Below are 15,534 nucleotides of genomic sequence, written 5' to 3'. Positions count from 1 at the left end.
AGCCATGTTTTGCGTTACGGTGGTGATTTTTATCACCGTTAACATCTTTGCTTGGCGTAGGTTGAGGCGAACACAGATGGATCTTCAGAGGAACGTCTTAACACGTCCAGACAATACTCCTATTGCGTTAAAGCCATTTACGTTTAGAGCCATTTGAAATTGGCCATTTCACTTGACTCGGAGGAAAATTGTTTGGAATAGAGTTGTGTGTGAAAAGCGGTCTGTACGCTGGGAATATGTAGGACAAGAAACTCCAAGCCTTTGCATTATTTTTTAAATATATGAACAGTTAAAAGTATCTTTCAGGCACCTAATAAAATATTGAAGCCTTATATATTAAAATGTTGGTGCGTGTACGTACCAGGAATCTATATCTTGTGCACAGTCATATGTTATCTTTATATACTTACAAAGAGTAACAAATATTCTTAAACAGTTATCCATGATCATGTATAAATTATGTATCTCCCCGGGGTAGCAACTATTCTTAATCGGGTTACCTATTATTATAAACACTCATGTATACATGTTAACCTTTTATTTTTTGGTACCTCATAATCATTTACTAATATTATACTATATATAGCAAACATGGATCTGTATTTTCCATGCATTTTCTTTACTTATGAATATGTCCATTAGGTATGTATTTTTTTTTTTACATATACTTTTATGCATATGTCCCATTGGTATGTATTTTTTTTTTTACATATACTTTTATGTATATTTTTCTTAATCACTTGTTTATGGCTATGACTAAATATATATACGGTCACACTCCTAAAAAACCATGTTTAACGTAATTTTTTATGTTCAATGCTTGAATGGTAGCTGTCCGAGCCTAATGTAATAGTTACATTTTTAATACAGATAAATTCCATATCTGTAAATAAACCCACGACCTAAAGGGTCATTGGCGAATTAGGAGTGTCACTACGTAACCATAAACAAGACGTGAAAACTAGACCATGCTATGCAATGCTTGCAGTAGCCTGGTTTGCGTTTGCATGTCGAATCATTTTCTGAATTTGTAAAACAAAGCACAACACCTTCCATGGGAAGCGGTTGACCTATTCACCCATAGCGGAAGCGCATGACTTCCTAGGCCGCAGGGCTAAGTGTTCATTTTGTTCTAATTATGATAAATCACTGAGATAGCTAGTGTTCCGCTATCGACGCGATGCTCCTATATTTTTTAGTTCACTTCAGATTACTCAACGGAGCGGTCATCCGACCAAACCATCTCTATACTCCAGTGATGGAGCAGCTAAGAAATAAAGTTGTTAAAATTGTACTCCATCCGTTTGAGTCTTCTCCCTTATTCTAAAGAAGAATCAACTCTACTAGATATCACTCAGACAAGAAGGGAAAGTATAACCAACAATGCTTACGAACAACAGTCGTAAGAAAAGACATACTAACTGTCGCTGTCTTATATCATTATACTAAGTGGACAAGCGGGAGTTACATATTTACAATGACAACAGTAAATGATAATATCCCTTACAATGCTAGTAATCCTTGCCCTATAATATTACTAATAATTACCTAACAGATATGTAGGTATGGTGTATTGACCACCATTGTCTCAGTCCCCCGTATGTAAACAAAGTGAGAAGATAATGCTTCCTGATGGGACAACAATCGTATCAAACTTGGGTTACAAAACAGAGAAGGAGAAGGCAGGAGCAAAATATTGTACATCCTTAAATAATAATATATCACAAAACCAATTACTAAAAACAATTCTGTAGTCATGTCAAGTCAAGTGTACTGTTTAAATTATAGAAATAAACATTTTAAAACAATGCTTTATGAAGAATTAGAGAACCATAAGATATCATTCAGTAGGAATCAGGGTACTGTACTTCTGTATATTCAAAAAAGAAATATTCCATAATACAAGATGCTAAATTCAATTTAAAGATAGTACCTCTCTATCTCTCTCTCAAATGTACACTTTCCAAACTGCTATATAGCAATTATCTATACCAAATAGTAAGAACACGACCATGCAAAGAAGCCTAACCACAATGATTGAATCTGCAATATCTATAAATTAATGATGCAAAGAACTGAACATAAAAGGAGAATGACCTAACCTCACATAATATAGTACTGGATATCAACCACAAACAGCTACATACTACATATAGCTAACTGTTAAATGTTCGGTAGATGGACATGACTGTAACAGATAACAGATGTTTATCATAACTTAATCCATTAACACACTTGCCTACGCATCTATCAGTCACTTGCATCAGCATTTCAACAATCACTTGTACCAGTAATCTTAACAAAACACTTGTACCTGCAAACTTCACGGGCCCCTTGTACTGGTAAATCTAACAATTCAACAAGCACTGGCACTTGTACATTTAGCCATCACTTGTACCTGCAAATTTAACAAGCACTTGCATTTGAAACCTTATGAATCACTTGCATAGTGCCTTCAGATTTAACAATGACTTTTACCTGTACACTCTCATACACATAAACATCTAAGGATAACTTATGGCTCTCTTCAAGCCAATTTCCAGCACATTCAAATATTTTCGATTGATTTTCTTCGCACAATATACGTAATGGCTTTTCGTCCTGCTTGGATAAACTTGTCCTCTGAACTGATAGCAATAGTATATCTTTCTCATAAGCTATATATATAGGCAGGCTTTGAGCACAGGACTAATTAATAACTAGCATTACTGAATGTTGTAACAAAACATTACACAAGTGTTAAAGTGTCATAATCAAGTCAAAAGAAAAAGTTCTTGCTCGAGTAAGGAAGGAGTAGTATCCTTGAAGAAGCAGCTGACTGACGTGAATAGTAAGAAGATAGTAACAGGCATGACACCAGCAGCAGGATGTTCTTCACAATTTTGTACGAATGGGTAAATACTATCGATCGTGACGTGAATTTCAAATGAAACAAAGAAAAGCAGCCAAAGTAATGGTGAATGTTGAGTATCCATCCCTTTGACGACACAAGCTTTTAAAGATGCTAGTACTTTTATTGTGGCAGGAACTGTTAGAATATCCTGAAAGAAAGAATGAAAGGATCAATTCAATTTGAAAATGATGAGATGATAATTGTGATCCACTAGAGTAAAAATAATCGATCATTGCCTCATAAATGCAGTCTTTTGCCATGCTGGTGAATTTGCCAGGCGAGAGAGAATGCCTGACATGCAATATTTCTCTCTTACCCTCCGTTTCAAATGATGTTTTGCTCACTCACTGAGTTATGTGACAATGTTACAAATAATCATAAAAATGGAAGGAATACTATCTGCATTCACAAGTGAAAAACCTGAAGTTCTAACATTGACATTTTTCGTTTGAGAAAACCCTAAATAGTTTTACAGGTGCTGATTAATTTGTCTAGATTTTACCTGCAGCATTTGTAGCATTGACAATTAAAAGTGGGTAAATCTTTGAGGATATAGTTCGGGCTAGTCAGTGACCAGGGCTGATTCAGGTGTTCAGGGAGTGTATTGCAATATTAAGATTTATGGCAAAACCTTCCCCAGGAGAGGGAGGTCCAAGTAGCATCTGCCAGGCAATTGTCCGATTGCCTAAAGAAGCAACAGGAATGAGATTGAAAGTTATGTAGTACTACCTTTGAATATTTCGACTCTCTGTCTCTCTCCCTCTCCAAGCATATTTTCTTTACCTAGAAAAATTCATTCCAACCAGTCAGTCAAAAGCAAAAAAGGTTTAAAAGATAGGAAACCAGACATGAAAAATTGAAACAGCAAACGGCAGCCCCAACACAAAAACAATCCTCTCAGTCACCTACGTATATCATTGTCTGAGCCGTTGCCAAACTGCTGAACATGGAAAGGTGTGATATACAATGACCATGAATCTTCTGATAAGGGGAAATTGTTTACATACTTATTGAAAATTATACATAAAAAGGCTTTTGAATAATTATATTTTCATTAAATTTATTGGAAATATTGAGGGCCTCATGTTATGTTAAGATGCGCAATTATGGTGACAGAAACAAATATGAAAAACCAAAAATATGCAAACACATAAAACAGTTTCAATCATTATTACCTCTGCTAGCAAAGAAGAAAAGAGCCACTTCTGAAACCATCTGGAGATCCTGGCGTGCTGCACTCAACTGTGGCCCATTTTTGAAATCCTACAAGGAAAAGTGGCATTGAAATGAAATCCACCAAACATATTATCAAAGAAGAGATACTACTGACTAGTGACACCTAAAATACACACACCCAAAAAGCTATTGGCACAAATGCCTTTATTTCCCTCAGCTTCTATGTCCACTTAGGACAGTCAAAACTGATTCGTGTGAATAAATATTAAAGTTAAGAAAAAGCTGAGATGCTAGACAGAACCTTTCTGGCAAAAAGAGACCGTGATGGGTTTTAACAGCTTTACTCATATAGGCCTGAGGAATCAGTTTATCAATAACTGGATAGACATCAAATGCTGGAAGAGCATTTCGCCTGAGGGGAACTGCACCGACAAAAAGATGATTTTACTTGCCATTACAATCTGAAAAAGAATCTTGCAGTCATGATAAGTCCTACTTCTCCCCTCATAATGTCCAACAGGATACTACTTTCTTTTTAAATCAGTGAGAGAGAACTTTGATGCTTGGCCTTCCAACAGAAGCTGCGAAACACCTTGGTACCACATCACTCAAGGCATGCAAGAAATAATATGATATTGTTATGATACAATAAAGTTTTATGCATACTTACCTGGCAGGTATATATATAGCTTATCCTCTTGACGCACTGGCAGAATTTCAAAACTCGCGGCAACCGCTAGTACACTGGTAGTTGAGGTGATGGCCACCCCGTTCCCGTGGCGCTGGTACTTGAAACTATTCCCGTTTTCCTCAGATTTTCTCTGAACCCTGTCTCCTGAGGGGAGGAGGGTGGGAATTTAATTATATATACTTGCCAGGTAAGTATGCATAAAACTTTATTGTATCATAACAATATCATTTTTATGCATGACACTTACCTGGCAGGTATATATATAGCTGATTGACACATTTGGAGGTGGGTCACAGACAGCAACATCGTCATAATTCAAAAATTAACTAATTTTTAAAATTATTTATTAAGTTCCTTACCTGCTAAGGTAGCTGACTTCGTAGGTCCTGCCTCTTAGCCTGCTAAACCTTAGTAGCTCTCAACTAGGATGTGACCTGTTTGTTGAGAAAGCTAACAACAAGGGTCTGACAACTGGACATGACCAATCTGCTGACAGAGAACCCTAGCCCTCATTTACCACGGGCATTCATGCTAGGAAAGTTAGTCACCTGAACCACACACACATACAATAATAAACACTACACCAAAAAACTGAGCTGGTATTAACCTTCTCAGACAACCATAAAAAACACTATAACCTAATTAAAATAAAAACCTAGCATGTTATTAGGTTATGGGGTGGAAACTCCTTTGCCCAGTACTGTACCTGAGGATACGTACGGGCCTAACGTTTGACAATTATCAAAAAGTTGTCTTCACGTCTCTAAGGTAATGAGAGGCAAACACAGAGTTTGTCCTCCAAAACGTCGAATCTATAATGTCCTTGAGGGCTAAATTTTTCCTGAATGCTAAGGACGGCTAGCTACTGCTCTCACCTCATGAGCTTTAACCTTAATCAAGCCGAAGCATTCTTCCTGACAGAGTAAATGAGCTTCTTTAATGACTTCTCTTACAAAGAAAGAAAGCCATCGCGTTTTTAGACATAGGTCTAGTAGGATCTTTAACAGAGCACCACAGAGAACATGAAGTCCCCCTAATGCTCCTTGTTCTTTCTACGTAAAACCGTAAGGCTCTTACTGGGCAAAGAACCCTTTCTTGTTCTTGACCTACTAGATCAGCCAGTCCTTCAATCTCAAATGATCTTGGCCACGGATGCGAAGGATTCTCATTCTTTGCTAAGAACTCCTGTTGAAAAGAACAAACTGCTTTGTTGTGCTTCCAACCTACTTGCTTGTCAATAGCTTGCAGCTCGCTAATCCTTTTAGCTGTAGCTAAGGCTACTAAGAAAATAGTCTTCTTCGTTAGCTCTCGCAAAGACGAACTGCCCATAGGTTCAAACCTATCCGTTTCCAAGAACTTGAGAACGACATCCAAATTCCAAGAAGGAGTTCTGCAAAGTCGATCCTTCTTTGTATTAAAGATCTGAGAAGATCTCTAAGATCTGCGTCGTTGGACAGATCTAAACCTCTGTGTCTAAACACTGCAGACAACATACACTTATAACCTTTAATTGTCTGATTAGCCAAACCCAGTTCCTTCTTCAGATACAGAAGGAAATCTGCAATTTGTGTCACAGAGGTACTGGATGAAGAAATCTTCCGATTCTTACACCATTTAAGGAAGTTCTCCCACTTCGACTGGTACACTTTGATAGTTGATGGCCTTCATGCTCTTGCAACTGCCTTCGCTGCTTCTCTAGAAAACCCCCTCGCTCTGACAAGTCTTTCGATAGTCTGAACGCAGTCAGACCCAGAGCGAGGGTGTTCTTGTGGAACCTGTCGAAGTGGGGTTGTTTGAGAAGATCTACTCTCGTGGGTAGACTTCTCGGAGAATCCACTGTCCATTCCAGTACCTCTGTGAACCACGTTTGGGCCGGCCAGTATGGGGCTATCAGAGTCAGCCTTGTTCCTCGACTTTCTCTGAATTTTTTCATTACCCTTCCTAAAATCTTGAACGGGGGAAATGCGTACGCATCTAGACCCGTCCAATCTAGTAGGAAGGCATCGACTGCGACTGCAAGAGGGTCCGGGATTGGAGAACAATAGTTCGGTAACCTCTTCGTCGCTGCGGTAGCGAAAAGATCCACTACTGGTGTGCCCCAGAGCTTCCACAGTCTCTGGCATACTTGAAGATGCAACATCCACTCCGAGGAAAGCACTTGTCCGTCCCTGCTCAACAGGTCCGCTCTGATGTTCTTCTCTCCTTGAATGAACCTGGTGAGCAGGGTGACGTTTTCTCTCTGCGACCACAGAAGAATCTCCTTCGCCAAGTTGCAAAGGGACAACGAGTGGGTTCCTCCTTGTTTTCGTATATATGCCAGAGCTGTGGTATTGTCCACGTTGATCTGCACCACTTTGCCGCTGATCCACGGTCTGAACGCTTTCAGAGCCAAGAAGATCGCCATCAGTTCCTTCCTGTTCATGTGCCATGCCTTCTCTTCTTCGTTCCAAAGGCCTGACTCCTCACGAGGGCCCAGCGTCGCTCCCCAGCCTGCGTCTGACGCGTCGGAAAATAATATCCGGTCTGGGTTCCTCTGCTGGAGTGACGTACCCTCTGACAACCTCCCCGGAACTAGCCACCACTTTAATTCCTCCTATATGTTTGAAGGAATTGGAAACCGGAAGGAATCTGGTTGCGATCTTCTTGGCCAGACTTCGTTCAGAAAGAACTGTAAGGGCCTCATGTGAAGTCTCCCTAGGGAAATGAACCGCTCTAACGAAGAGAGTGTCCCCAGCAGGCTCATCCACTCTCTCGCCGAGCATTGGTCTTTCAATAGGAATTCTTGCACTTTCCGCAGGCACATGGTCTGCCTTTCGGGTGACGGAAAAGCCCGAAAAGTCACTGAGGATATCAGAATCCCCAAATAAACTAGCTCCTGAGAGGGGATCAACCGTGACTTTTTCAGGTTTACCATCAGACCCAGCTGCTGAGTTAACTCCAATGTGATGTTCGTGTCCTCCAGACATTGCTGTTTTGATTGTGCTCTTATGAGCCAATCGTCGAGGTAGAGAGAGACTCTGACTCCTAACAAATGAAGCCACTTCGCCACATTCGACATCATTCTTGTAAAAATTTGAGGAGCCGTGCACAGACCGAAGCAAAGGGCTTTGAATTGATAAATCCTGTCCTGGATCACGAATCTCAAATATTTCCTGGACCTTGGATGAATCGGAATATGGAAGTACGCATCCTGAAGGTCCAGCGTTACCATCCAGTCCCCTGGTCGTACCGCGTGTCCAGTTACTGAAATCGTTCGTCTCCATCGTAAACTTGGTCTTTTCTACGAACAAGTTTAGCTGACTTACGTCCAGTACTGGCCTCCAACCTCCTGATGACTTCGGTACTAGAAACAGACGGTTGTAAAAACCTGGGATTCGTGATCCAGAACCGGTTCTATGGCCCCCTTTTCTAACATGCTGATAACTTGATGCCAAAGAGCCTCTCTCTTCTCTAAATCGATGTAATGAGCCCCTAGGGCTCTCGGAGCTGTAGCGAGAGGTGGTTTCTTGAGAAAGGGGATCTTGTATCCTTCCTTCGCTACCTTTACAGACCAAGGATCCGCTCCTTTGCTTTGCCAGACTTCCCAGAAGTCTAAAAGTCTGGCCCCCACACAAGTCTGGAGGACTTCTGACTCATTGCTTGGTTGAGGTTTTCGAACCTCTTTTGGCTGGAACTCTTTTCCCTCTAAATGCTGGTCGGGAAAAAGTCCTACCCCGAAAGGGCTGCTGTGATGTTCTTGTATCCTTCGGAGTCTTCTTCATTACATTAGAAGGTAAATACTTCCTTACAGAAGACGTTAGAAGATCCTGAGTAGCCTTCTGAGTGAGGGAGAGCGAGATGTCCTTAATGATATCCTGAGGGAAGAGCTGTCCTGAAAGAGGAGAGAACATCAACTCCGACTTTTGCGCGTTCGAGACTCCTTTAGCAGCGAACGAGCACAAAAGATGTCTTTTTTTCAAAACGCCTGCTGTAAAAAGTGAAGCCAATTCATTAGCTCCATCTCTCAAGGCTTTATCCATACAGGACATGATACTTCTCGGTAACTCGGATTCTGACGAATCTTCCATCTCCGAAGTCCGCGCCAGGGCCCCCAACGACCAGTCAAGAAAATTAAAAACCTCAAAAGTCCGATAGATACCTTTGAGTAAATGGTCGAACTCTGATGAAGTCCACCACACTTTGGCTGAATGTAAAGCATGTCTACGGGAGCTGTCCACTATGTTGGAAAAGTCTCCCTGGGAGGAGGCAGGAACTCCCAGGCCAAGACTTTCCCCCGTAGCATACCAAACACCAGACTTAGAAGCCAACTTGGCCGGAGGAAAAGCAAAAGAAGTCTTCCCCGACTCTCTCTTCTCCTTCAACCACTCATTTACGCGTTGAAGGGCTTTCTTGGCAGAAATAGACAAAGTCATTTTCAAAAAAGACGATTTCTTGGTTGTCTTCGTCTTCGAAAATTGAGACAAAGGCGATGGCGGGCCTGAAGGTTGAAAATCTCCTTCAAACAAAGAAAGAAGGCACTCTGTTAGTCTCTTGTAGTCCGAGGAAGGAGCTTCCACATTCTTGTCCTCTTCTGCACTCTCCACAAATTCTTCCTCCTGCGAAGAAATATCTTGAAAACCAAGATCCTGATGACTCTCCAAAACGGGATCCTTATGCAGAGCCTGCTTAGAGAGCGAAGGCGGAGCTGTCTCCTTGTAAAACTCCTCTCTTCCTTGTCGAGAAAAAGTTTCCACTTGCTGCCGCCTGCGTCCTGCGTCCTCCTGAACGTATGCGTCCACCATGCGTCCATCACTCTTCCTCTTGCGCCCTGCGTCCTGCACTGCTTCGTCCTTATTAAGGGATGCACTGCGTCCTGGCTTGCGCTGCACGTCCTGCGTCCTCTTGGAGGACTTAACCGGGAGAGACGAGTCCTTACGTCTAACCGAAGGTTGTTCGGGCTTCTCCCATGATTGGACAATCACTGCTAATCTCTCCTGCATGTCCTGCAGAACTTCCTTCGTCTCCGCTTCCTTACGAGACTCCTGATGATGAGGAGATTGAGGACGCACTGGGCTAACACGGAGAGGCGAGCGAACCTGCGGTCTACGCAGTGGAGTTCCTCTAAGCGGAGAAACACCTCTCACCGCACCGCTAGTTACTTCCAACTGACGAGAAATCCTCTTCCTTTTGATAGGGATAACTTCTTCATCCTCCGATGAAAAAATCTCAGGGCTACTCCACCCTTCTTGATCAACAGCCCTTTCATCCTGTGATGAGGACGGAAAGTATGACCTCTTGAGAGGACGCGATACTTCCGCGAAACGCCTACTCCTTCCTGACGCCGAACTATCCGATGAATAACGGCACTTCCCAGTATCGCCTTTTCCATGGCGTACTGCTGCAGCCTGGGAAGCAACAGGACTGCCTGAAGGGACGACTGATCGCGAGTAAACCCCTCTCGCCTCCCTTCGACTGTCGACATGCCTTCTCCCTTGGGTCTGGGAGCTTGACAGAGGTCTCGGTCTAGGAGCACGAGAGGGACGATAAGGCGCCCCCTCCACAACACTGTCACTAAACACTTCCACTTTGTCTGTTAATCGTTTAATTTGATCTCCCATGGACGCAAGGGCAGCGAACACTTTCACAATTTGTGGATCAGTAGTATCCTCAGATACAGCAACGGGCGCAGGAGAAACCTGAGGGGAAGGTGCTACGTCTACATGTGAATGAGCTGGAGAAGACACATGCAAAGATTCATTCAAGAAAGAGCCTTACTCGAGAAGACCCCGATCTCTCACTCCTAGAGACAGATCTTCCTAACCCGATTCTCTTTTTCTAATCTCTCAACATACTTCATAAGAGCCTTCCACTCTTTCTCATTCAGACACTGACATTCATTGCACCTATTTTCCCACGTACATACAAACTCCCGACACTTCTTACAAATAGTATGTGGATCTACCGATGATTTCGGCAGTCTCACCTTACACCCTTCTTTCACACAAACTCTAAACATACTTCCTGAATCAGACATACTAAATCAAAATCCAAACCAAATGCGATTGCCACGCTAACTTCGTGAATACGATACCAATATCCAAAAAGTCAGTCAACGAGCAGGAAATTCTATCAGAGAACCAACAACGATGTTGCCGGTTCGGCTGGCAGAGAAAATCTGAGGAAAACGGGAATAGTTCCAAGTACCAGCGCCACGGGAACGGGGTGGCCATCACCTCAACTACCAGTGTACTAGCGGTTGCCGCGAGTTTTGAAATTCTGCCAGTGCGTCAAGAGGATAAGCTATATGCATAAAAGTGGGTATTGGAACTGCAATGCAAAATTAGGCACTGAAAATAATGCTGAGAAGGTGGAAAGATGGAAGAAAGAGAATATGAATGGAGCTACTGTAAAAGAAATGAAAGTGGTTGAAGGTAGGGGCTGAAAGGTCACTGCAAAGAACCTTACTTGCCTACAGTACACAGCATGAGGTGCATCCATACCAATACCTATCCCCTGTGGGGAACATATAATACAGGATGTACGCCACTGTGGGGAGAACTGGAAGAGATTAGGGGAGTTAGCCAAGATGCTGCTGGGTTTTGTACTGGTCAACGTTGACCTGATCATAAATGAAGACAGCACAGCCAACAGGTAATCTAAAGTATGGAAATCTGATAGCACAACCGGACTCTTGTCTTATATCCAGACAGCCCACAGCAGAACAATCAATCACACTAGTGTGCTGTATGGTAGTTTTGCCTGAGGCAAGTGCCACACCACAAAGGGACTGACCACATACATTGCCATACATGAGAGAATTGAATGAAGAAAGAAGGGGCACAGGATGAAGATGGAAGTCAAAGGAATAAGGTTCAACTCTGGCAAAGAGCCATGAAAATTAGAGGGGGCAACAAAAGTTCAACAGACATGAGGTATAGCAAACCAACTAGCTCTTCACATCTTAGTTATGAAACTATATTGTAGAAAGACCCATTCCTAACATGAATACATACCTCACCACTTCTACATAAAAAGCAGTCATGTGTCATTATCATCCATGATACCTATCCCTTCACCACAGTGATTCTACTAATTTAGCAAAACTTTGGCTCAACACTGTTCAGGTAGTTACAACAAGCTCAACCTAAGTTCCAATAGTCATCGTAACCCCACACACCATTCAAAAAGCATCTGAAATGTCATTGAGGAATGGTCCCTTCCCATATATCTTAAAACCTCATCATATCTAACCTTCAACCCAATAAGAAGTCAACAGTCAGCAACCTGCTGAGCTTTAGAAAATACAGATTTCAAATATCTTTAAGTGGGACACAAACTAAGCACCTTATACCTTGTTTTAAAGGAAAGCTTTTCTCTTTCTTTTATTGATCAGGCCAGTTCATTTTGAGACTGCCATAAGCGGCCACTAACAGGACCTATTTGTAATGAGAACTGGAGATGTTATGAAGTCTGAAAATGCTGCTCTATTACCAAAATTATGATACAACACCTAATGAGGAGGACTACTAATACTGAAACTGCTGCCCTGCCTATCTAAGGAAAGAAAATTCAAAAACTGTAAATGATTTCAATAAATCAGCCTTTCAATTTCTAATTCACACAAGGGATGAATGGGACCTCAATGATATTTTCTACAACCCTATATAAATGAGGTTTCTTGGAAATCACCCAATCACTGACCATATCAACAGAGGTAGAAATAATATACATAGTGAGAGAGGAACCATCTGGTGTCACAAACCACAACTAATCATTTCAGCCCGGAGTCTTTCTTCAAACGGTCTTGAATTATAATATATGGCAACTGAAAGTGAAAGAAAAATGAACCTTGAAAACTAAGTCTGCCAATACAGTAATCCTGATATTATTATGGTACATATGTCATTTTGAAGCTTACTCGATTACTAACTGATTCTAGAACATTTACTACATTATCCTCATACAAACTGTGACCACTGAGGGTTTATTCATTGAACTTTAAGGTATTCACATTATAAATCTGTATCCTGTAACAAACAAAATTGACATAAACTAATAAGACGTTTACATAAACTGTCGACTACTACAATCTAAGCCACCCGACGGCTGACATTAAACTGACAAGATACTTCAGCAATAAATATCCTGAACTACCCCTCAACACATTAAACGTAAAAGGAATTTAATCAAACACTATATAGTATCCTTAAACATGCAAAGCTATTTCACAGCTACTCTTCAGCTACTGTGAAACACAAGCAAAACATAAAGCATGCTGAACCATATTAAATACTGTACCTAAGGGCTCACACTTCACTGATCAGTTCACAGTCATGAGTCATGATCACAATGACAAATGAGAAGAGCTTGAGAATTAAAATGGTCCTGAACAATAATGTCTGCTGTGACCGAATCTTCTGTTGTTCCATTGCGTGTCCGAGATTCCTCTTGCCAATCTGAAAGAAGGAAAAACAAGTCGATAATATCATTTAAGCTTCAAAATATCCCTTCTTCCAACATAATGCAAGAAGGGTATCATGAGCTACGTATAATACCCAGACCACAAGCATCCCACAAGGTCCCTACCACCACTCAGGGGGCTCAGATGGGTCAGGTGCTTTAGCCGCAAGGCTGAATATCTACAGTGTGGTCAGGGACACATCACTGGACTCCTACTCAGAAACAGGTGCAGATGTTGATATGTATAATTCACACATTGGAATCCAATGCAAATTTCTCTCGAGGCTTTCAGGATCTTCTCAGAAGGCATTTCAGTCTGCTAAAGGACTACAACTGCACTATCTTGAGATATTTGGGATTATATATTGTATAATTGTTACTGGTATTTTATGCATTGAAATATGGTGGGTGTCCTATATATGCACAGCATATGGTTGATTCTAGAGGGTGTCTGTTGATGTATTTAAGTTGTGTTGTGACGTCATAGACAAGATGGCGGCGGCATCGGTGGGATGTAAACAATAACACGGGGGAGAAGGAGACACGTGCGTGTGGTGTTTGGTTGATAGGGGAGAGCAAACTAGAGTCTGGTAGGAGTTTTTGGGTCGTAAGTCTTGTTGTGCTGTTGATCTAAGGTGATTTCTGGAGTATACTGGAGTTGGAGAAGGCTTACAGGTGGGTAGCTTATTCGTTTGTGTAAAGAAAGTTAGGCTAGGCTAAACTTCTTACTGGTAGCAGAGCATGGTTGATCAAAGATGCCTGGATCCGACAGTGAACAAAGGGAGACTACTAGATGGAGAAGGAAATGTCCTAGGTTTAGCGGGATAAAAGAAGAATACAAAGAATGGAAAGGTCAAGCTGAAGATTGGCTATTGTTGTATGGAGAAGATACAAAATACCCGGCAATAGAAATGAGAGTGAGCTTAAAAGGGAAAGCCCGAGAGCTAGTGGAAGCATTAGATAGAGATAAACTTACTGGTACAGAGGGTCCAAAGTTAATCCTAGAGAAACTAGATAAAGCCTATCTAAAAGACTCGGTAATGGAGAATTACGGCAGAATAATGATTTTGACATTTTACCAGACACCGCTATAGAAATTCTTGAAAATTGCTGACTTGACCAATGGTTTGGTTCCTTCTTGAACTTTTATTTTGAACTTTAGTCATAGTCCAAAGTTTAATTTGAACTATAGTTAGTCCAAAGTTGAAAATTTTCTTATGTTTTACAGTTTTGAAGTATTCTAACATTTAGGTACCAAATAAATCATTTTAGCCTTTTCAGCATGGCAAGGCTCGTGGTATGATTAGGAAAATCTCAAGGGAAGCACAACAGTAGCTTGGGCACCAAGGTCCTGTCAGGGATTTGGTCTTAATTAACCTCTTTTAATGTTCTTGTCATGATCAGGGTGGGGTTGAGATACAGGAACCCCCTTGTACCCTACATTTATGGGAAACACCAGTGGGAAACTAGATTTTTATATTGGTGAAATCAGAAAATGAGTGACAGATGTAGTCTAACGTAGTCTATGACTTTGTCCTTATAAGGTTGTAAGGGTTTTAACGGCTTTAACCCTTGCAGACCCAACCAAACCTAACTTAAGGCACTATAAATTAATACTGAGATTGTGGCTAACCCATACATACACCCCTTACCTAGCCTAGTCTAGGATGCCAGGTCTTTCCTTGACTTGGGACTGAACTTAGCCCCCTCACCAAACCAAATCTAGGGGACTGTAAATCAAAATAGAATTGGGGCTGCAGCCAAACTCATCATACTAAACTAACCTTAACGGATTACACAAACCTCTTGTTACACTTCTGCCTAATGCCCAAATATAGAATAATTGGCTATTCGCTACCCGTTTTTTTTTTTTTACAGCCCAGCTGATGTGTTGCCCAAAAAATTAGTTGGGGACCTACGTTTTGGACAGGAGTTTTTGCTTGTGAGAGATTTCAAGTTTGAGGTTGCTTAAAAAAAAGGACAGTTTTTTTTCTCAAGTGAGGTAGGAATTATGTTATTTCTGTGAGAGGATCCTAAACTACTTCTACTGACCTAAACTACTTCTATTGAAAGGATTTCTGAGAGAAGTCGCCAGATATTGAAATCTTTACCCTATTCAATATGCTATGGGAGAATCTTCTACAGTGACTGTATTTGAAATAAATTATTAATTACAATAAATATGAATTAAAGTGTAATGATAGCTATAAGAAATAATAGTAGATAGGGTAGCGTAAAAACGGAGAGAGAAAAATGAAAGTACAGTGAAAATAATGAGAAAGAGAAAGAGGAGAGAAAATAATCAGAGTCTGTACAAGTGTAAATAACGAGAAAG

General features: G+C 41.1%; 1 protein-coding gene and 1 long non-coding RNA gene across 2 annotated transcripts in view; both read right to left on the bottom strand.

Annotated features, from left to right (window-relative positions):
- The window catches only part of LOC135199298 (uncharacterized), a 367,793-nt gene that overhangs the window by 269,727 nt on the left and 82,532 nt on the right, over positions 1 to 15,534 (bottom strand). The gene's annotated exons all lie outside the window — the stretch shown is intronic.
- The window catches only part of LOC135199299 (uncharacterized), a 45,386-nt gene continuing 31,558 nt past the window's right edge, over positions 1,707 to 15,534 (bottom strand). The window contains exons 2-4 of the long non-coding RNA XR_010311038.1: positions 13,038 to 13,195; positions 4,069 to 4,156; positions 1,707 to 3,041 (exon numbers count right to left, since the gene is read on the bottom strand). This is a non-coding gene — a long non-coding RNA (uncharacterized LOC135199299). The remainder of the gene's footprint in view (positions 3,042 to 4,068; positions 4,157 to 13,037; positions 13,196 to 15,534) is intronic.

Source organism: Macrobrachium nipponense, chromosome 25, assembly GCF_015104395.2.
Source record: "Macrobrachium nipponense isolate FS-2020 chromosome 25, ASM1510439v2, whole genome shotgun sequence".
NCBI lineage: Eukaryota > Metazoa > Arthropoda > Malacostraca > Decapoda > Palaemonidae > Macrobrachium > Macrobrachium nipponense.
Note: the sequence above shows the minus strand (reverse complement) of the source record. Positions and strands in the feature narration are given on the sequence as shown.